This window comes from Schistocerca serialis, chromosome 12 (genome assembly GCF_023864345.2).
Source record: "Schistocerca serialis cubense isolate TAMUIC-IGC-003099 chromosome 12, iqSchSeri2.2, whole genome shotgun sequence".
NCBI classification, from domain to species: domain Eukaryota; kingdom Metazoa; phylum Arthropoda; class Insecta; order Orthoptera; family Acrididae; genus Schistocerca; species Schistocerca serialis.
The window spans coordinates 37,064,796-37,087,939 of record NC_064649.1 but is presented as its reverse complement, the minus strand read 5'-3'; positions in this window follow the sequence as shown (position 1 = coordinate 37,087,939).

Here is a 23,144-nt window from a genome sequence, read left to right as displayed (position 1 = left end):
CAGGTTCAGTGAACGGTGCAATGGAGTATCTGAGACCAGTCTTTAAACATAACTTCAGTAAAATATAAATGATACGTCTTCCAAAGAAGTAGCATCCATCATAAAAATCTAAGTATTCCAGTGGGTATGATAACATATCAGCAAAGTTAATCAAAGGGTGCTCATGCGAGTTAAGGTCTAACTTAAGTTATTTGTTTAATCAGTCTCTGATCAGTGGAACATTTCCAGACTGGCTAAAATATGCTGAAGTTAAGCCTCTTTACAAGAAGGGGGATAAAGACATACCATCAAACTATCGACCAATTTCACTTTCTCAAAAATACTTGAAAAGGTTGTGTTCAAGCGTCTCCTTAAGCATCTGACTGCAAATGATATATTGTCCAAGTCACAGTTTGGATTTCTGAAATAGAGAGAGCTATTTACACTTACAGTGAGAATGTACTTAATTCAGTAGATAATAAATTACAGGCTACTGGCATTTTCTGTGAACTGTCAAAAGCCTATGACTGTGTGAACCACGGCATTCGCCTAAGTAAATCAGAGTATTATGGTGTCACCGGCAATGCTGCGAAATGGTTTGAATCTTATATATCTCACGGGAAACAAAGGGTGTCGTTGTGAAATAGCTGTGCAGTCTGTATTCATCTGACTGTGAATTAATTAAATGTGCTGTTCCTCAAAGTTCCATTTTGGGTCCATTGATTTTTCTTGTGTATATTAATGACCTCTCATCTGTTACATTGCAATATGCTAAGTTTGTTTTGTTTGCAGATGATACAAGCATTGCAAGTCAAGTACAGATTTAGAAATAGCTGCTAATCAAATGTTCACTGACATTAATAAGAGGTTTAAATCTATTTCTTTATCATTAAACTTTGAGGAGACCCGCTATATGCTGTTTAGAACCTGTAAGAGATTTGCTTCCAGCATGAGTGTAACGTATGAAGAGATGCAGATCAAAGAGGTTTACAGCGTTAAATTTCTGGTATTACAACTCGATAATACATTCAGTTGGGAAGGGCATACCACAGAATTGCTTAAGCCCCCTAAACAAGTCTGTATTTGCCGTGAGAATGATGTCAGATGAAGGAGATATAAATATAGAAAAACTTGCATAATTTGCTTACTTTCGTTCTACTATGTCAAATGGGATCACATTCGTGGGTAACTCATCAAACCAAGCAAAAGCGTGTAATAAGAATAATTTGTGGTGTAAATTCAAGAACATCTTGTAGAAACCTGTTCAAGGAACTTTGTATTGTAACCACTGCTTCTCAGTATATTTATTCCTTAGTGAAATTTATTGCGAGCAATACATATCTATTTCCAACCAATAGCTCAATACATAGTATCAATACTAGGAATAAGAACAATCTACCTAAAGACCTAAAATCACTTATCTTGGGCCAAAAAGGTGTCCAATGTTCAGGAACACACATTTTTAATAAATTTCCAGCAACCATTAAAAACTTGGTTTCAGATAAAGTACGGTTTAAACAGAGTTTCGAAAGACTTTTTGATAGGCAACACCTTCTACTACATAGCTGAATATCTTAAAAGAGACTGTTGTCAGCCTAATTAAAAATATCTGGTAGATTTCAGTTTTGACAATACTTCGTCACAACAGTCAAGATCAGGTATTTTGCGTATGATAAATTTATTAATAGCGGATAACAGTGTTTCATTGTGATAGTGTGTTAATTCTGTAAACATTAGCTGTCCCAGTTTACTGCGTTGGATTAGCTTATTTTCGACTATCTTCTGACAAATGATGAGGATAGTAAGTATTATATTCAAATGTTTTATGTTTTTATGTCATACTTTCTGACGTGTTTCAAACCCACGAGAATCATCTCATTTTTTGGGTCTGTGGAACGAAAACTGGATCTAATGAGTTCAGCCTGACCGGGTTGCCTCCAAACACGTCTCTGACGATTGTCTGATTGAAGACATACGCGACAGTCATGGATGAAAGCGTGATGGCAGTCCTGAGCGGTCCATTCGGCAGGTTGTTGGGCCCATCTGTACCGCGCTGCATGGTGTCGTGGTTGCAAAGACAGACCTCCGTGGACGTCGGGAGTGAAGTTGCGCATCATGCAGCCTATTGCGCACAGTTTGAGCCGTAAAACGCCGTCATGTGGTTGCACGAAAAGCGTTATTCAACATGGTGGCGTTGCTGTCAGGGATCCACCGAGCCATAACCCACTGCAGTAGTAACCCTTGGGCAGCATGAGCGAGGCATGTCATCGATAGCTCCTGTCTCTCCTCCATGTCAGAACAACATCGCTTTGGTTCACACAGAGACACCCAGACACTTCCCTTGTTGAGAGCCCTTCCTGGTACAATGTAAGAATGCGGACGCGATTGAACCGCGGTATTGGCCATCTAAACTACAAACAACACGAGCAGTGTAGCTCCTTCCTGATGGAAAGAGTGGAGCTGATCGGATGTCGGACCCCCTTCGTCTAATAGGCGCTGCTCATGCATGGTTGTTTACATCTTTGGGAGGGTTTAGTGACATATCTGAACAGTCAAGGGACTGTGTGATACAATATCCGCAGTCAACGTCTATCTTCAGGAGTTCTGGGAACCGGGTTGATGCAAAACTTTTTTTGATGTGTGCACTACTGTTTTTTTACGCTTAACTTGTTCAACTTACACTGTTATATCACACCTTTAGTGTCCCAGATTTAAACTGAAGTATCACTGCATGCCACCTTTAAAACTTCACTGTCCTTCCTCACGTTCGTTCCTTCCGTGCATATATTGATGTTTAGTCACAGTCTGTTCTCTGTACTAATGACTGCTCAGTATCACACATTGCTAATCGCTATCCAAAAAGGGTTTCAGTTAGCACAAAATTTCTTTATTCGCTATGTCACTAACACAGTTTGTACAAAGTTGGTCTTCATGGTCATCTGTCAGGCGCCGAGGAACCCAACTGGTTGACGAATGTGTCAGTACTAACAACAGAGTTTAGCAGCGAGATATTTGGTTGTGATCCGTCGATTACTTCGAATAAGTGTGTCTGCTCGTTCCGACATTGCAGCAGTCACAGCTGTGCGCCGCCGGCCGGTACGCGGGAGATAGGATAGGTTTCCTCGACCTTCTTGCGATGATGACAGATGTCTAGCCCAACGGTTCACTGTGCTTTTGTTTACTGCCAAGCGCTTATAAACATCTGCGACGCCGTCAAAAGAAACTCAGTGGTAGCGCTCTGCTTGGTACGCACCTGCGTTATCCACGTCTATTTGAAGGTTACGTATAGCGCCGTCACCTGTCGGAAGGACTGAAGCGGGAATAGTTCGCGTAATAATTACAACGAAAATAATTTTATAGCCATACGTATTGGGCCTACTGATAAATTAATGTACTGAAGATTTTTTTCCTTTTCCTACACGATCTTGACAAAGCCGATTTGTTGTGGTGATTGATAAATAGCTCTATTTGATTTAGTTCAAAAATGGCAACGGCTTTAAACTTTTCACGCTAATTAAGGCCACAGAATCGTGGTTTTCCCCGAATATACTTCTGGCCAAAAAGCTACTCTGCTTCCACAATTAAATATTTCGAAAAGTACTGAAACACCGATTAGAAATAAAAAAGAATACGTAAGTCGGGTACCAAATACATGTTGCCTTAGATGCTTCAGTAATTCTCTAATAATTTATTTTTAAGAAAACTTTTACCTATTATTTCACCCCGTTGGTGGTTGAATTACCTAAAATGCTGAAACACGTGTTTCTTTTTTAGATCTGATCGATAAACCAAACACCAATTTTCGCAATTCTAGCTTCAAAATTGCAACATTTTTTTAAAAACTTTCATTCCCTATTTCAAAAAAACCTGTCTTCAACGATTCGTACAGTATAAGATTAGATGGTAGTGTTTCATTATTTTTTGGACGTGGTGGTGACACGAAGGAGCAATAAAACGACAACTTTACGTCCACATCTATATTCTGCAAACTTGTTGTTTTGTAGGGTGGGCAACCACAGCCAAACTTCGACATTTTTCCGAAGAAAACTCCACACTGGCTGTATGAATGATTTTTATTACATCTTCGACCGGTTTCGCACCACTTATCGGTGCAACCTCAGGCAATGTACGCTGTTTATAACAAAGTGACGTTGACAATTGCCCTGTAGCTACTCACCACCAATCACGTCCAATATACCGCCATCTGGTGAAAGCGGTAGTTAAAATTTAAAAATCTTTTTAAAAAAATTTTAAGTGATAGGAGCGGCAATGACCGTGCAAGCTGAGAGAAGACGCGCGGTAGTCGTGCAACATCCTGCTCAAATGTACGGTTTCGCAGGGATCGAATGAAGGATAGAGCCACGGGTCGTAACACATCTGAAATGCAACGTCCACCGTTCAAAGTGCCGTCAATGCGAAAAAAAGGTGACCGAGACGTGTAACCAATGGCACCCCGTACCATCACGCCGGGTGATACGCCAGTATGGCGATGACGAATACACGTTTCCAATATGCGTTCACCGCGATGTTGCCAAACACGGATGCGACCATCATGATGCTGTAAACAGAACCTGGATTCATCCGAAAAAAATGACGTTTTGTCATTCGTCCACCCAGGTTCCTCGTTGAGTACACCATCGCAGGCGCTCCTGTCTGTGATCCAGAATCAAGGGTAACCGTAGCCATGGTCTACGAGCTGATTGTCCATGATGCTGCAAACGTCGTCGAACTGTTCGTGCAGATGGTTGTTATCTTGCAAACGTCCCCATCTGTTGACTCAGGGATTGAGAGGTGGCTGCACGATCCGTTACAGCCATGCGGATAAGACGCCTGTCATCTCGACTCCTAGTGATACGAGGCCCTTAGGATCCAGCACGACGTTCCGTATTACCCTCCTGAACCCACCGATTCCATATTCTGGATCTCGATCAACGCGAGCAGCCATGCCGCGATACGATAAACCGCAATCGCGATAAGCTACAATCCGACCTTTATCATAGTCTGAAACGTGATGGTACGCATTTCTCCTCCTTACACAAGGCATCACAACAACGTTTCACCAGGCAACGCCGGTCAACTGCTGTTTGTGTATGAGAAATCGGTTGGAAACGTTCCTCATGTCAGCACGTTGTAGGTGTCGCCACCGGCGCCAACCTAGTGTGAATGCTGTGAAAAGCTAATCATTTGCATATCACAGCATCTTCTTCCTGTCGGTTAAATTTCGCGTCTGTAGCACGTCATCTTCGTGCTGCAGCAATTTTAATGGTCATTGGTCTATTAATGTTGTCTGCTAGGTCATTGATGTACAACAAGAACAGCAAAGGTCCCAACCCACTTCCCTGCTCCCGAAGTTACTTCTACATCTGACGATGGCTCTCCATCCAAGATAACGTGCTGTGTTCTCTGTACCAAAAAGGCCTCAATCCAGTCGCAAATTTCACTTGATGCCCTATACTATCATAAGCATAGGTGTGGTACTGCTTTTCGGAAATCAGGAAACACTGCATCTACCTGATTGTTTTGATGTAAAGCAATGTGGGAAAACTGCTGGTTGGGTTTCAAATTATCGATGTTTCCGGAATCCATACTGGTTTGCACTGAGGACGTCATTCTGTTCAGGGTAACGCATTACGTTTGAGCTCAGAATATGTTCTAAGACTCTACAACAAAAATGGTTCAAATGGCTCTGAGCACTCTGGGACGTAACTTCTGAGGTCATCCGTCCCCTAGAACTTAGAACTACTTAAACCTAACCAACCTAAGGACATCACACGCACCCATGCCCGAGGCAGGATTCGAACCTCCTGCAGCCGTAGCGGTCGCGCGGTTCCAGAGACTCTACAACAGATTGATGTCAAGGACATTGGTCGGTAGTTCTGTGGATTACTTCTACTGCCCTCCTTGTAGACTAGGCCGTAGAGTTTTGTTCAGTTTTAACGATTTCAGCTGTTTCTCAACACTACTGCCCCTAATACTTATTTTATTTGCCTTTTTAGAGATACGAAGATTAAACTGGGGCAGCTCCTGGGTTTTCGTTTGTAAAGGAACGTTTGCAAACGGGGTAAACATTTCAGCTTTGGCTTTGCTACCCTCAGTTTCAGTTCTCGTTTCATTCACTAGAGATTGCACTCTAACTCTGGTGCCACTAAAAGGCGTTACATACGACTAGAATTTCTTTGGGTTCTGTGAAAGATCACTTTACAACATTCTGCTATGGTAGTCATTGAAGGCATCATGCGTTGCTCCCTTGACAGCCAAACGCATTTCATTATATCTGTAGCCCTACGCTTTATTTTACATCTATTATGCAGTAATCTCCGTTTCTATAGAATTTTTATACAGTGATTGTATACCATGGATGTTCCCTCCCATTATGAATTGTTCTACTGGGTACATATCTAACCAGTGCATGGTCACTTGTTCTCTTAAACTTGAGCCAGGGTTCCTCTACATGTTCCTGCCCTGTGCTGAAAGTTTCAGGTTCCTCATTGAGATATGACTCTACTGATTTTTTTTATCTTCTAGAATGAGATTTCACTCTGCAGCGGAGTGCGCGCTGATATGAAACTTCCTGGGAGATTAAAACTGAGTGCCGGACCGAGACTCGAACTCGGGACCTTGAAATGCGTATGTATTCAGTACCAGCGATGGCGAGGCATGACAGAATCTCTGACCAGAGAGTTATTTATCGTTGCTAGTCTGCGCTTGACCGCGCGAGAGTTCACTTGCTAGTTGCACTCAGTCAGTGCTAGTAGAGTGTTGTGAGTCGGCAAGAGCAGTTGCGAGTGGCACTCTGTCGGCAGTAGTTGTAGCGAGTGGACGGTTGTACTGAGCGGGCGTCGACATGGGTCGGCGGCGTGCTCTCCCTCCATCTCTGGTCACGATTCAGGACGAGGTATATCGTTTTAGAAGGTAGTGAAGCAGCATTGCGCTCAGCTAATAATGTATCGTAATTGTAATTAATTTGTTCAAGAAATGCCCCAATAATAATTTTTACAAAGTAAATCTTTTAAAGAAAAATAATCATTTCAATTTAAAGAATTTTTCCACTCTTTTGAAGAAAAGCATTAATTTTTAATTGAAAGAATAATTCCTATGCATTTCCTCCAAGAATCAGAATTAAATATACGCCAGCATTGCACGAAGCTGTGCCAAACAATAAGAGCAGAAATATAGGCAGTTTTACTGAGGTAAGAATTTCGGTTTCTCTATTCAGGTTTAATTATTGCACAGGGCCGAAGGTCAGCGCAGCTGCCCTAATAAAATTTATCAGGTTCATTTTAGCGTTAATTTTGTGGGGACTTCATATTTTTGCACATGTTTATTATTCATTTTTGTATGGAGTCAACATTTGGGTCAGTATCATTGTCTTTTATTTTCACGGGGAGGTTACAACCTTTGCCTTTCGCGGGCAAGTGCTCCACCATCTGAGCTACCCAAGCACGACTTGTTTACTGAACATACAGTTCTTTCTGGTTGTTTTAGTTGTCCTTTGTTCTTTGATAATCATTGCTGCCACAACTGCCTCATGGTCACCGATACCAGTTTCAGTGTGGACATCCTCAAAGAGGTCAGGTGTATTTGTTGCCATTAGATCCAATATACACTCCTGGAAAATGAAAAACGAACAGCACGAATTCGTCGACCCAGCAGAGGGAAATTTTATTGGCACACTCTTGGGGACGTATACAACACACGATCACAAAGACAGAGCCATACACAAGTGAATAAAGTCAACAGAGCGTCTGCAGTGTCGGCGTTAGTACTGTGTATACCCTCCTTTTGCTGCAATTCTCCCATGAAGACGATCGTAGAGGTGCCGAATGTAGTCTTGAGGAATGGCCTGCCATGCAATTTCCACCTGGTGCCTCAGCCGGGCCAGATGTGCAGTCCGCGCAAGATGACGTTTAATCCGGTCCCAAACATGCTAAATGCGGAACAGATCTGGTGATCTTCCTGGCCAGGGTAGTTGGCGTACACCTTGAAGAACACGTTCGGTGCCACGGGAGACATGTGGACGTGCATTGTCCTGTTGGAAAAGCTTGTCGCCTTGCTGGTGCATGAACGGTAGCAAGACCGGTTTAATAATGACTTCAATGTACCGTTCACTGTTCCCTGTACTATCACCAGTGGAGAATGGCCAGTGTGGGATATTGCTCCTCAAACCATGATTTACATCTACATCCATACCCCGCAAGCCACCTGACGGTGTGTGGCGGAGGGTACCTTGAGTACCTCTATCGGTTCTCCCTTCTATTCCAGTCTCGTATTGTTCGTAGAAAGATTGTCGGTATCCCTCTGTGGGGGCTCTAATCTCTCCGATTCTATCCTCATGGTCTCTTCGAGAGATATACGTAGGGGGGAGCAATATACTGCTTGACTCCTCGGTGAAGGTATGTTCTCGAAACTTCAACAAAAGCCCGTAACGAACTACTGAGCGTCTCTCTTGCAGAGTCTTCCACCGGCGTTTATCTATCATCTCAGTAACGTTTTCGTGATTACTAAATGATCTTGTAACGAAGCGGGCTGCTCTCCATTGGATCTTCTCTATCTCTTCTATCAACTCTCTCTGGTACGGATCGCACACCGGTGAGCAGTATTCAAGCAGTGGGCGAACAAGTGTACTGTAACCTACTTCCTTTGTTTTCGGATGGCATTTCCTTAGCATTCTTCCAATGAATCTCAGTCTGGCATCTGCTTTACCAATTCCGGATGTTAGTCCTGTGTGCCTCTGTCGTACACACCCAGACTTTGGCGCTCCCCTGCACGACGCCACACACGCGTTCGGCCGTCATTGGCACCGAGACAGAAGCGACTCTCATCACTGCAGTCGACACGTCTCCATTTGTCCGTCCATAAACGCCTATCGTGACACTACCGGAGGTGGGCTGAGCGATGTTGGGGCGCGAGCGGAAGACGCCCTAACGACACGCGGGATCGTAGCCCTGCCTCACGGGGACGGTTGGGAATTGTTCTCGATGATACTGCCGGAGCAAAAGTGTCCCTAATTTGTTGTGAAGTGACGTTGCGGTCCTGTACGGCACTTCGTAAGATGCGACGGTCCTGGCGTGCATCTGTACGTCGCCGTTGTGCGGACCCAGGTCGACGGGTATGTGCACCTTCTGCTGGCCACTGGCGACAACATCGATGCACTGTGGAGATCTCTCCCTCCACGTGTTGTGCAATTTTGCGGTATGTCCATCCCGCAGGGCCACTGCACGCCCTCCCTCGAACTCCGTCATTTGCACAAACGGTTCACGTACACACTGTTGCGGCATGCTGACAAGGAGCTCAGTATGCCACGCCATAGTTGCTGCGACTGGCTCTGGCGGTGAACAACCGCTGAGCAGCTTGCAACATTCCACGGCTGGATAACGCAGTCCCTGGTGTGTCCGCAGTGTAGCGTATTTGATCATCGCATACACCGCTCCCTCATAGTGTCCCGTGCAAGTATAACAGGTCTTATCCACTTGCGTCAATGTGTTCTTTTTTCATTTACCGGGAGTGTATTTCCACCACGAGTGGGGTTCGTATCTATTAAATGGCTCTGAGCACTATGCGACATAACTTCTGATGTCATCAGTCGCCTAGAACTTAGAACTAATTAAACCTAACTAACCTAAGGACATTACACACATCCGTGCCCGAGGCAGGATTCGAACCTGCGGCCGTAGCGGCCGCTCGGTTCCAGACTGTAGCGTCTAGAACCGCACGGCCACTCCGGCCGGCCCAAATCTATCTGTTCTAGATAGTTTTCAAGAAAGGCATTTAGTAGTGTTTCACAGGACGTCTTATCACGCCCATCACTAACAAAACTGTAATTTTCCCAGTTAACAGTAGGATGATTAAAGTCTCCACCCCATCGATGATTACATTATGATTGGGGAACTTACATACAAGTGAACTGAGGTTTTGTCTAAAGTTTTGGATTAGATCAGGAGACGAGTTTGGTGGGTGGTAGAAGGATCCAATTATCAATTGCCCATGATAGTTAGTCTTGCCCAAACAGTCTCACATGCAGCTTCAATTTCTATCTCGGTGGGTTTGAGTTTCTTGCCTACTACGACAAATACATCACTTCCATTTCCCATATCCTTTCGGTTGTAAGTAGGCTGTTTAGGTTTTAATGTTAGTAACGCCACGTAGCGCTCTGTATGAAAATCACTGACTGTGCTGTGTGCAGTCTGTGGCTGGTTGGACTCATTGTTGGAACATTCGTTATTGTAGCGTTGGGCAGTTGGATGTGAACAGCGCGTAGCGTTGCGCAGTTGGAGGTGAGTCGCCAGCAGGAGAGAGATGGCAGAGTTTTGAGAGCGGACGATCTGGATGTGTCTCCATCAGAAAACGGAAATTTGTAAGACTGTAAGTTTTATATATATATATATATATATATATATATATATATATATATATATATATATAAAAATGACTTTTGAACGCTATTAAGGTAAATACATCATTTGTTCTCTATCAGAATCTTTCATTTGCTGACTATGCCTATCAGTAGTTAGTGCCTTCAGTTGTTAGAATCTTTCATTTAGCTGTCAGTATTGGCGCTCGCTGTATTGCAGTAGTTCGAGTAACGAAGATTTTTTTGTGAGGTAAGTGATTCATGAAAGGTATAGGTTATTATTATTCAGGGCCATTCTGTTGTAGGGATTATTGAAAGTCAGATTGCGCTACGCTAAAAAAAAATATTGTATGTCAGTTTAGTGATGATCAGAATAAGTAAAGAGAGAAGTGTCTGAGTACGTTCAGTTATGCTCAGCTGTTTGAAAATCAAATACCGTAAGAGGTTTATCAGCACAGTCATTTATAATTTTTCTAAGGGGACGTTACACGGTGTATACTTAAATTTCCCCTAGAATCTCACTTCTATCAATTTCAGGTTTGAACCAGCTTTCTGTACCCACTTTTGAGTGAGCTTCATTCTCTGTCGAAGCATTCACAAAGAAGAGCCAGTTTCCGTTAAGATTTTCATATTCTCACCTGTGCGAAGCATTTCTTTTGATCTTACACTGACATTTCTGGGTTTCCTACATCTGCCGTTATCTCGATTGGATGGTGAGTTGCCTAATTTAAAAAGAAGAAAGAAAAGAAAAAAGCTTTGTGCACACCCCACACACAGTCAGCTACCCGAGTAACCGCCTCTTACGTGTAGTGCACACTTGACCTATTTAGGGGAACCCTACGGTTCTAAGGCCTATGGCGCAAGTCCAGAAAGTCGCAGCCTAGCTTGTCAGAGAACCTTCGAAGTCTCTGGTTCAGTCCTTCTACTCGACTGAGAACGAAAGGCCCGCGATCATCTCTGCGGACAATGCTGAAAATTGTGAGCTTTGTTGGAACTCCATAGATCCTGTACTTTCTGCAGAGGAGACACGATTAACAGGGAAAGATAGTACCGCTATAACAGCTACACGACTATCGGGAGCTCTTCCAACACGCCGATTCGCAGCAGCTGCCATTCGTTTGACACCAGTCAGGGCGATTTCTAGCTGCTAACGAACGTCAACCAATTCATCTACATCTACGGGATCAGTCCTCTATTCACAACAAAGTGCCTGGCAGAGGGTTCAGTGAACCACATTCAAACTCTCTACCGTTCCACTCTCGAACGGCACGCGGGAAAAACGAGCACTTACATATTTCTGTGCGAGCCCTGATTTCTGTTATTTAATCGTGATTACCATTTCTCGCTATGTAGGTGGGTGCCAACAAAACGTTCTCGCAATCGGAGGAGAAAACTGGTGATTGTAATTTCATGAGAAGATCCCGTCGCAACGAAAAACGCCTTTGTTTTAATGATTGCCACTCCAATTCATGTATCATATCTGTAGCACTACCTCCCCTATTTCGCGGTAATACAAAACGAGCTGCCCTTCTTTGTACCCCCTCGACGTCATCCGTCAGTCCCACTTGATGCGGATCCCACAGTGCATAGCAATACTCCAGAATAGGGCGGACAAGCGTGGTGTAAGCAGTCAAGTAGACCTGTTGCATCTTCTAAGTGTTCTGCCAATGAATCGCACTCTTTGGTTTGCTCTACTCACAATACTATCTATGTGATCGTTCCAATGTAGATTATTTGTAATTGTAGTCCCTAAGTATTTATTTATCCCGTGTTTGAGAACAGCATGCACAGTGTGACTGCATTTTGGCTGGTGCAGTGTATGACAAGGCAGTGAACTTTAAACTAAGCCCTCTGATTAGCTCTTAACCGTGACTTTTCAGGCTTTCCCTACGGATTTGTTGCAAACACACTTCTCGGGTTTGCCGCTTGTGTAAATTCCGCAATATTTCATCGATATATTCAGATGGTGGTGCTCGATGCTGTCATTGCTGAAAGACTGATGATAATTGTTTGGCGGCGCCGAAATTTATCAGGCCAGGAGTAGGCAATACGCGTCCAAGGGCAGAGGCTCGTAGTCGAAGGAAAGCGGCGCTCCTGGTGCCTCCCGCGGGGAGCCGCAGAGAGGCGTTCGGCGCGTGCGCTGTGGCCAGTGTCTGTGCTGCCGGACGCCCGTCATCCAGAAATCTTCATTACGTGAAAAACATTAACTACAAACGTACGTACATCATACAGAAATGACACTATAGTGACGACTTTGCACGAATGCCCTTTTGTAGAAGTTTTCGGTGCAGTGAAAATACCATGCGTGCGAACAATCCTAGTTTTAAAGGCAAATATCTTCGACGTTTGTTAAATTAGTGCTCTTGCGTTGTTTTTTATTGGTGGGCCTATAAAACGAAAGTGTTGTTGTTGTTGTTGTGGTCTTCACTCCTGAGACCGGTTTGATGCAGCTCTCCATGCTACTCTATCCTGCGCAAGCTTCTTCATCTCCCAGTACCTACTGCAACCTACATCCTTCTGAATCTGCTTAGTGTATTCATCTCTTGGTCTCCCTCTACGATTTTTACCCTCTATGCTGCCCTCCAGTGCTAAATTTGTGATCCCTTGATGCCTCAAAACATGTCCTACTAACCGATCCCTTCTTCTAGTCAAGTTGTGCCACAAACTTCTCTTCTCCCCAATCCTATTCAATACCTCCTCATTAGTTACGTGATCTACCCACCTTATCTTCAGCATTCTTCTGTAGCACCACATTTCGAAAGCTTCTATTCTCTTCTTGTCCAAACTAGTGATCGTCCATCCTTCTCTTCCATACATGGCTACACTCCATACAAATACTTTCAGGAACGACTTCCTGACAAATCTATACTCGATGTTAACAAATTTCTCTTCTTCAGAAACGATTTCCTTGCCATTGCCAGTCTACATTTTATATCCTCTCTACTCTGACCATCATCAGTTATTTTGCTCCCCAAATAGCAAAACTCCTTTACTACTTTAAGTGTCTCATTTCCTAATCTAATTCCCTCAACATCACCCGATTTAATTTGACTACATTCCATTATCCTCGTTTTGCTTTTGTTGATGTTCATCTTATATCCTCCTTTCAAGACACTGTCCATTCCGTTCAACTGCTCTTCCAAGTCCTTTGCTGTCTCTGACAGAATTACAATGTCATCGGTGAACCTCAAAGTTTTTACTTCTTCTCCATGAATTTTAATACCTACTCGGAATTTTTCTTTTGTTTCCTTTACTGCTTGCTCAATATACAGATTGAATAACATCGGGGAGAGGCTACGACCCTGTTTCACTCCTTTCACAAGCACTGCTTCCCTTTCATGCCCCTCGACTCTTATAACTGCCATCTGGTTTCTACACAAATTGTAAATAGCCTTTAGCTCCCTGTATTTTATACCTGCCACCTTCAGAATTTGAAAGAGACTATTCCAGTTAACATTGTCAAAAGCTTTCTCTAAGTCTACAAATGCTAGAAACGTAGGTTTGTCTTTTCTTAATCTTTCTTCTAAGATAAGTCGTAAGGTTAGTATTGCCTCACGTGTTCCAACATGTCTACGGAATCCAAACTGATCTTCCCCGAGGTCTGCTTCTACCAGTTTTTCCATTCGTCTGTAAAGAATTCGCATTAGTATTTTGCAGCTGTGACTTATTAAACTAATAGTTCGGTAATTTTCACATCTGTCAACATCTGCTTTCTTTGGGATTGGAATTATTATATTCTTCCTGAAATCTGACAGGTATTTCGCCTGTCTCATACATCTTTCTCACCAGATGGTAGAGTTTTGTCAGGACTGGCTCTCCCAAGGCCATCAGTAGTTCTAATGGAATGTTGTCTACTCCCGGGGCCTTGTTTCGACTCAGGTCTTTCAGTGCTCTGTCAAACTCTTCACGCAGTATCGTATCTCCCATTTCTCTTCATCTACATCCTCTTCCATTTCCATAATATTGTCCTCAAGTACATCGCCCTTGTATAAACCCTCTATATACTCCTTCCACCTTTCTGCCTTCCCTTCTTTGCTTAGAACTGGGTTTCCATCTGAGCTCTTGATATTGATACAAGTGGTTCTCTTCTCTCCAAAGGTCTCTTTAATTTTCCTGTAGGCAGTATCTATCTTACCCCTAGTGAGACAAGCCTCTACATCCTTACATTTGTCCTCTAGCCATCCCTGCTTAGCCATTTTGCACTTCCTGTCGATCTCATTTTTTGAGACGTTTGTATTCCTTTTTGCCTGCTTCATTTACTGCATTTTTATATCTTCTCCTTTCATCAATTAAATTCAATATTTCTTCTGTTACACAAGGATTTCTATTAGCCCTCGCCTTTTTACCTACTTGATCCTCTGCTGCCTTCACTACTTCATCTCTCATAGCTACCCATTCTTCTTCTACTGTATTTCTTTCCCCCATTCTTGTCAATTGTTCCCTTATGCTCTCCCTGAAACTCTCTACAACCTCTGGTTCTTTCAGTTTATTCAGGTCCCATTTCCTTAGATTCCCACCTTTTTGCAGTTTCGTCAGTTTCAATCTGCAGTTCATAACTAATAGATTGTGGTCAGAATCCACATCTGCCCCTGGAAATGTCTTACATTTTAAAACCTGGTTCCTAAATCTCTGTCTTACCATTATATAATCTATCTGATACCTTTTAGTATCTCCAGGATTCTTCCAGGTATACAACCTTCTTTTATGATTCTTGAACCAAGTGTTAGCTATGATTAAGTTATGCTCTGTGCAAAATTCTACAAGGCGGCTTCCTCTTTCATTTCTTCCCCCCAATCCATATTCACCTACTATGTTTCATTCTCTCCCTTTTCCTACTGACGAATTCCAGTCACCCATGACTATTAAATTTTCGTCTCCCTTCACTACCTGAATAATTTTTTTTATCTCGTCATACATTTCATCTATTTCTTCATCATCTGCAGAGCTATTTGGCATATAAACTTGTACTACTGTAGTAGGCATGGGCTTTGTGTCTATCTTGGCCACAATAATGCGTTCACTATGCTGTTTGTAGTAGCTAACCCGCACTCCTATTTTTTTATTCATTATTAAACCTACTCCTGCATTACCCCTATTTGATTTTGTATTTATAACCCTGTAATCACCTGACCAAAAGTCTTGTTCCTCCTGCCACCGAACTTCACTAATTCCTACTATATCTAACTTTAACCTATCCATTTCCCTTTTTAAATTTTCTAACCTACCTGCCCGATTAAGGGATCTGACATTCCACGCTCCGATCCGTAGAACGCCAGTTTTCTTTCTCCTGATAACGAAAGTAAAAGTTTTAAAAAAATCTGTGGTGTTTTCTAAAATGTAAGAAAAAAGTACGCTTCCATGCAAGATGATCTGTCTGTGATGGCGTAATGCGCTAAAAATGTTCTGCTCTTCATTGTTGGGTTAAATATCTAGGAGCGAATGAGGAAATTCCACCAACGGGCCCAATCGAAAGTACTACGTTCGCGACGAGTTATAGAGACCTCTGGCAGAGGAACGATGTACCACAAAGAGGCGAGTGGAAGGTCAGGCTTCTGGACTGTGCTAGTAGAGACACCTAGTAGCGAAGAGGTGAACTGCATCACAGCTGCGACAATTGAACGACATAAATTTATAGTTGCTGGTGATCAGTTCGCCCCCTTACTCGATTGTTTCCAAGATTACTAAACAGGCTGAATAATTATTGCTGTGTTATCCAGTAACCGCACATTATTATTTTTTATAATATGCAGTTATTTCACACGTCTACAATGTCATTCTGTTGTGACAGCGTTTAATTAAAACTACATTAATTAATTGGATTTATAGTTGTGCAGGATATAGTTATTTCTCGCAATAATCTAACTGACAAAATAATTTTATGGAAGTTTTCACGCTATTAAAATTGAATTGTGGCAGTGAAGATATTAGTAAAAGAAACAGCTATAGTAACAGGAGCAATACTGTGGGGACATGACTTCAGTCAAAAGACCATAATATAGGGACGAGAGAAACGTTGGTTTGGCTCGATACGGGATTATTCCGCTCTGTTCCACCAGTATTAGGACAAGAACTAAAAGTATTCATTGGGTTTGCGTTACTCTATTTTATTAGAGTAGCAAAATAATTGCAGCATATTGTCAATTTCGTATTTTCGACGTTCTGAGTAGCGCAGAAAATAGTAAATAGTATTTTTCTTAATGTGACACAATTGTATATTAGTAATACATCTGTCCGAAAGCGATTTTCAACGTTGCCGATATATACTGGACACATCCAGACATCCTTAACTGACTACTCAGTGTCATCTGTCGTATTTTAGTTAATTTGTGTACTATTACATATTTTTTATCTTACGCTATTTTTAGGTACTCTGTTAACAATATCTAATGAAAGAGATCCTCGGTACTATATTTCATTCTTTGTGGTTGAAGTTACGAGCAGTGACTAAGCACAGCACAGAGTGCAATATATGCAGTAATTTGATACAGGCACACCCCGTTTTACGTACAGAAATTTTTTTTAAAAAAGCAGCAACTGAGCAATGTTTCATACTCCGGAAGCAATGGTGGCGACAATCTACTATGAGAATTTAAATCCAGTCAACCACGAGACGTGGGTCCTGGCATGGTGTAAGTTAACTTTTTAACATTGAGATGTGTAGTTCGGATTGTCTCAGTTGGTTGTGAGACTACAGTAACATCAAAACGAAAAAGATGGCAATGGTCGCATGTATATTTGTCGTCATAGATTGTTGCCACTACTCCTTTCCAGAATCCAAGAAGTAGGCAGTTAATCTACAAAATAATAATAATCAGAAAACTAGGTTCGACAATACGAAATTTTTGCATATAATCCAACCTATGTTCTTTTCAGTTACTGATGTTAGCATTTATTTAAACAATACACTGAAGATCTTTATTTTACATAATATTGTTAAGAGGGTGATTGAAAACTGGCTTAAGTCCAGATAATTACGTAGATGAGGGTGGATAAGTATGGTTGACGAAAAGACCAGGATGAAAAATAAAAATAGGTACACGATTTGCTACAGCATAATCGGGTGTGGTTTGTAGTTTGTGAGTGGACTCCACGTGGGAACCGAAGCACGGACCCCACGGGGGTTCCCGGCATGCGCCACATGCCAGGGCAGAGGTGGAGGCTAGTGTTCGGAAATCTGAAAAGTCCAGCGCCGGCCGGGGATTGAACCCCGGCCCGGCTGGGGCGAATAGCCCCAGCCGAGGCGCTGGAACGTTCCAGACCCCTTACCACTAGACCACCGAGGACCCCGGCTGTTTCCTGCCCTGAACTCCAGCTAGTGGTGGTGACGCTTCGTATTTACAGTGACCGATGATGCTAAGCGTCAACTCCGGCCTGTGAGCGCTGACAGACTAGGGAATGTTTACCATCGTATGCAGGGAGTTTTCAGTACACGTAATACGAAGGCAGCTTTGCCCTATATGGTACACGAATGACAGCTCCAAAGTTTCACTCTAATCAGCTGTTATTTTATTATAGGAGTTATCAGTTTAGTATAAAACTTAGTATTAAAACTTTGAAATGCACTTGTTTAAACACTAGCAAAACATAATCGTACTTATTGGTTTATTTTGTTCTAATCCTTAGTTTCTTTTCAGTCTTAAAAATTCAAAAGAAAACAAATCATTTGAAGTATAACTATATTTTAACTTAAGTATTTCGCCTCGAACGAACTTCTATTGACATGGGCTAGTCATAGTTATTTCTTTGTCATCTTTTTATCCAAACGTTAGGTTACAACCCCAGGTTCTTTAAACAAACGAACTTACAGAGATACGTCGTACAGTGATATAATTCTGCTGATACAATCAATGATGTAAGTGGGTGCTGTCTCCAAAACGTGTTGCACATAGTGTCAGTAATACAATAAAATGTCACGCCTGATGCGACCGTTGTACAACGAAAGCGTAGTAAGCAATAAACGTGTTTCCTTTCATCATTTTGTAGGGGGTGGGGGTGTCACCCTGACACTGGATGATTATAGTCTGGGTAATTTGCGCGCCATGAGTTACTCAGACACACACACACACACACACACACACACACACACACACACACACACAGTTTCGAACTTTAATCCTGCGTTTGCTGTCTTAAACTTTTAATGTGAACTTACACTTGTCAATACGAAGATTATGATAGCATTTTAAATTTGTTCAATAATTATATGAAATACTGAACATCAGATTCGTGTACCCCCCTGGAAGCCGGTGCCTAAGGACTGGATTAGCCGTTTAATAATATACGTCTGATCTGTAGGTACGGCTCTTTCTTGGTCTACCTATTCATCACTTCCCTCACTGGTCTATGATTCGTTATTATTTTGTACATTCTGTTTTCATTCTTGTGACAGGTTCCCTTCACTTATTTCTAAACTCCTTGATCTTTTCATTTATGATTTAAAGTCCTAGTGGCTGTCTTATTGTTGTATTACTTACCGTATCAGATATTTTACAGAAGTTTGGGGTAGACCAGGGTCACGTGGGATTTCGGAAGCGATATTCATTTTTTAAATAAAATAACAAATTACAGACCTTCATTGACACACTTAGGAATGGATGACTTATTTTTTAAGCAAAAAACTTGCACCTAGAGGATACTACGCGACATCGATGGAAGGCCTTCGCGGAGTGCAAGGACGGTTGGTGGGGGATCTGAACGTTTGTTGAAACCGCATAAAGCGGTTAAAGTTGTTAATTCAGAGGGTCATTGTGAAAATATGTGTTAGCTGTGATATTTTAACTTCTGCAGATTTTAAAGACACTGAGCTGCCATTGGATGCGCCTCATTTTTCTGAGGTCGCAGATGTATTCAGATGTGGCCAGATGACGAACGTTTTTCCGTTACGTGGACGACACGTCCGTCATCTGGCCACATCGTATGGATAAACTCCTCCACTTCCTTACACATCTAAACTCCATACACCCCAACATCAAAGTCACTATGGAGACTGAAATGGAGGGAAAATTACCTTTCCTTGACGTCTTGGTCAAGAGAAGGGTTGACGGCACCCTAGGTCATGGGGTGTATCGGAAGACAACGCACACTGATCTGTATTTGCACGCAGACAGCTGCCACCACCCTTCACAGAGGAATGGGGTACTTAAAACTTTAGTACATAGGGTGCGCACTATCTCTGACGCAGAGAGTCTACCCCAGGAATTGGAACATCTGAGAACTGTATTTCGAAAAAGTGGGTACTCAGAGTAGCAGATTCAACGTGCTCTCCGCCCAACCACTACAGCACAACCTGTGGAGATGGATGAAATCACGAGGGAGGAGGTACGCACTGCGTTTACTCCATATGCAGGCGCACTCTCGGGGAAAATCGCCCGCATTTTGAAGAAACACCGGGTCGGAACTGTGTTTTGTCCTCCGAATAAAACTCGTGCACTGGTGGGGAGCGCCAATGATGACCTCGGTTTGAGGAAGGCCGGCGTGTACCAGATTCCGTGTCAATGTGGCAAGTCGTATATCGGTCAGACGATGCGTACCGTCGAGAATCGATGCCGTGAACACCAGAGGCTCACTCTACTGATGTATCCGAGTAAGTCGGCTGTCGCTGAACATTGTTTGTCGGAAAATCACGCTACGGAGTATGAACGCACGAGCATTCTGGTACAGACGTCGAGATACTGGGACAGCGTTGTTAGAGAGGCCATCGAAATTCGCACCAATGACGACCTCATAAACTGTGACTGTGGCTATAATCTTAGCAAGGCTTGGGAACCAGCGATTGGGTTAATCAAGAGTAAATCGAGCAAACGTATAGTTGTGACGACCACGGCGGACAGAGCCATCACACCGACGTCATCTCAGACGCCTCCGCAGTCTGTTCCACCACGCGAGCGTGGCGCGGACGGCGGAGGGAGCGCGCCGCGGGCGGAGGGTATTTAAATCGGCCGCCGCCGCCACCGAACCCAGTTCCCTCTGAGCAGCCATACCGTACGGATCTCCGTGCCGGCACGTTCACAGGAGCTCAGTCCGTCAGTTCACCTGATGATGGCGACATGTATGATCGCCGAAATATTGTGCCCGTTGGACACTGTAGACCGGCAGCACACCCGTGGATATTTTGATTATCTTATGTTAATTGATTTTCAAACAACTGAGCAAAACTGTTGAAGGTTCTCTGACAAGCTAGGCTGCGACTTTCTGGACTTGCGCCATAGGGCTGAGAACTGTTGGGTCCTCCTAGATAGATCAAGTGTGCACTAAACATAAGAGGCTGTTACTCAGATAGCTGACTCTGTGTGTGCACAAAGCTTTCTTTTCTTTCTTCTTTTTAGATTAGGAAACTCTCCATCCAATCCAGATAACGGCAGATGTAGGAAACCCAGAAATGTCAGTGTAAGATCAAAAGAAATGCTTCGCAGAGGTGAGAATATTAAAATCTTAATGCAAACTGGCTCTTTTTTGTGAATGCTTCGACAGAGAATGATGCTCACTCAAAAGTGGGTACAGAAAGCTGGTTCAAACCTGAAAATGATAGAAGTGAGATTCTAGGGGAAAATTTAAGTGTACACCGTGTAACGTTCCCTTAGAAAAATTATAAATGACTGTGCTGATATACCTCTTACGTTATTTGATTTTCAAACAGCTGAGCAAAACTGATCGTACTCAGACATTTCTCTCTTTACTCATTCTGATCTATACCTTTCATGAATGACCTAACTCACAAAAATCATCTGACTCGAACAGCGAGTGCCAATACTGCCAGCTAAATAAAAAATTCTACTGATAGGCATAGTTAGCAAATGAAAGATTTTGATTAGAGAACAAACTCTGTATTTACCTTAATAGTGTTCAAAAGTCATAATATATATAATCAGTTCGATATCCACTCTTACTAATTTCCTTTTTCTGACGGAAACTCGTCCAGATCGTCCGCTCGATTGATTTCCTCCCTCTGCCACACTGCACTTTAAAAGAACCTGTCTTTGTAATCATTTTCTCCAGGCCTGTAGTGGACATCAGACAGACCATTTTTTTTTAAAACCCTTGAATGTCCGGAACTTCTGCAGGGCTACTGGCACACAATCGCCGTTCTTGTAAAAGAGCCCCCCTGTGGGTCCGGGGGTAACAATAGGCCCGAAGTATTCGTGCCTGTCGTAAGCGGCGACTAAAAGGAGTATCACACGTTTCGGTTTTTGTGTGATGGTCCCCTGTAGGGTGTGACCTCCATTTTTCAAAATTTTCCTGGATAGCGAGCCAATTGGGGAAGGGCGCCTTACATGATGCATTGTGTCCATCGTGCATTGAGATCTGCAGCCCACTTCCTCGTCATCGCATTGCCTCCTGCCCGTTCTCCATCTCTTGGGCGAGGACACCTTCCCGGGTGCGTTTTCCACCACGCACTATGCAGTGTCACTTTCTGTGCCGACGATGACCATGGACTTCTTTGTACCTCATATCCAGCACGGTAGCCAGTCCGTTGTGGTGGGGCCGCCATGTACCCTGTTGGTTGCAGCCCCCTGACCACACAGGGATCGCTCTGCTGATGCCTGCGCTGTTCTCCCCGGGTACGACCAGGAGTAGATGCCCGTCACCTTGGGGCATCGGGACTCTCGGTACTGGCCATCCTGCTTGGTGGCCTTTGCTGCAGATGGCGCCCATGGCGAGGGCGCCTGGTAGGAGTGGGTGGCATCAGGGCCACGCCATGGGAGGAACGCCAGGCTAAGGATGGCAATGAAGCTTATTTGCCCCAGTACCTCATTTGTACGAGAACTGTTTGGAAATCTTTCATGTCCATGAAGCCTCAGTTTTTTATGGAGCATAAGTTTGGGGAGGTGGAGGGCTTGTCCAAAATGCGCTCTGGATCAGTCTTGATAAAAAAAAAAAACCAGCATCTTCTGCCCAGTGACTGGCATTACTTGCTTGTGGCAAGTTGGGAGATGTTTCTGTTACCATCACGCCTCGTAAGAACGTAAATATGGTTCAGGGTATTATATTCCACAGGGACCATCTTTTGCAGTCTGACGACGAGCTGCGCACCAATTTAGAGTGGCGAGGTGTTCATTTTCCCAGCGCATCCATCAGAGTCCGAGGGACAACCAGGTTGCCACCAGTGACACATTGCCTGAGAAGGTCAAAGTGATGGTCTACCACTGTGATGTCAAATATATCCCTCCCCCGATGCGGTGTTTTAAGTTCAGCTATATGTCTTCCCGCTGTACTTACAGCCCCACCTGTCGATATTGTGGACGTCCATTGCATCCCAATACTCCATGCGCCCCACCTCCCAACAGTACCAACTGCGGAGAGCATCATTCACCTTGCTCGCCAGACTGCAGGATTTGACAGAAAGAGAGAATATAAATCCCTGGACCGACTGACCTACACTGAGGCTAAGAGGAAATTTAAGTGCCTACATCTTGTGACTGTGTCCTCCTCTTACGCTGCCACTACGAGAACAGTTCTAGTCCCATCAGTTCCTCATATTGCTGTCGCCTCTCAGTACTAGGAGACTGCCCCTTTATGGTGGGGGAGGGGGCAGTTCCCTCCCTGTTGCTCCCACATCACCATCACCTACTTCAGGAGCAACACCGCCCCCCCCCCCCCAACCATTGGGGATTTCAGTCCACACTTTTGAGCCAGAGAAGCGTAAGGCTTCTTGGGCTCATCTCGCTAGGATGCGGTCCCTTGGGTCACTCCCTTCCGAGGTTTCTGTTAGTGGGAAAGACGACACCTGCCAGCAGCTGAAGATCCCAAAAGCAGCTGGTCGTAGGGCTCATCCTCAGTCCTGGATATTGATTCAGTGAATTCCTCCCAGCCAGGG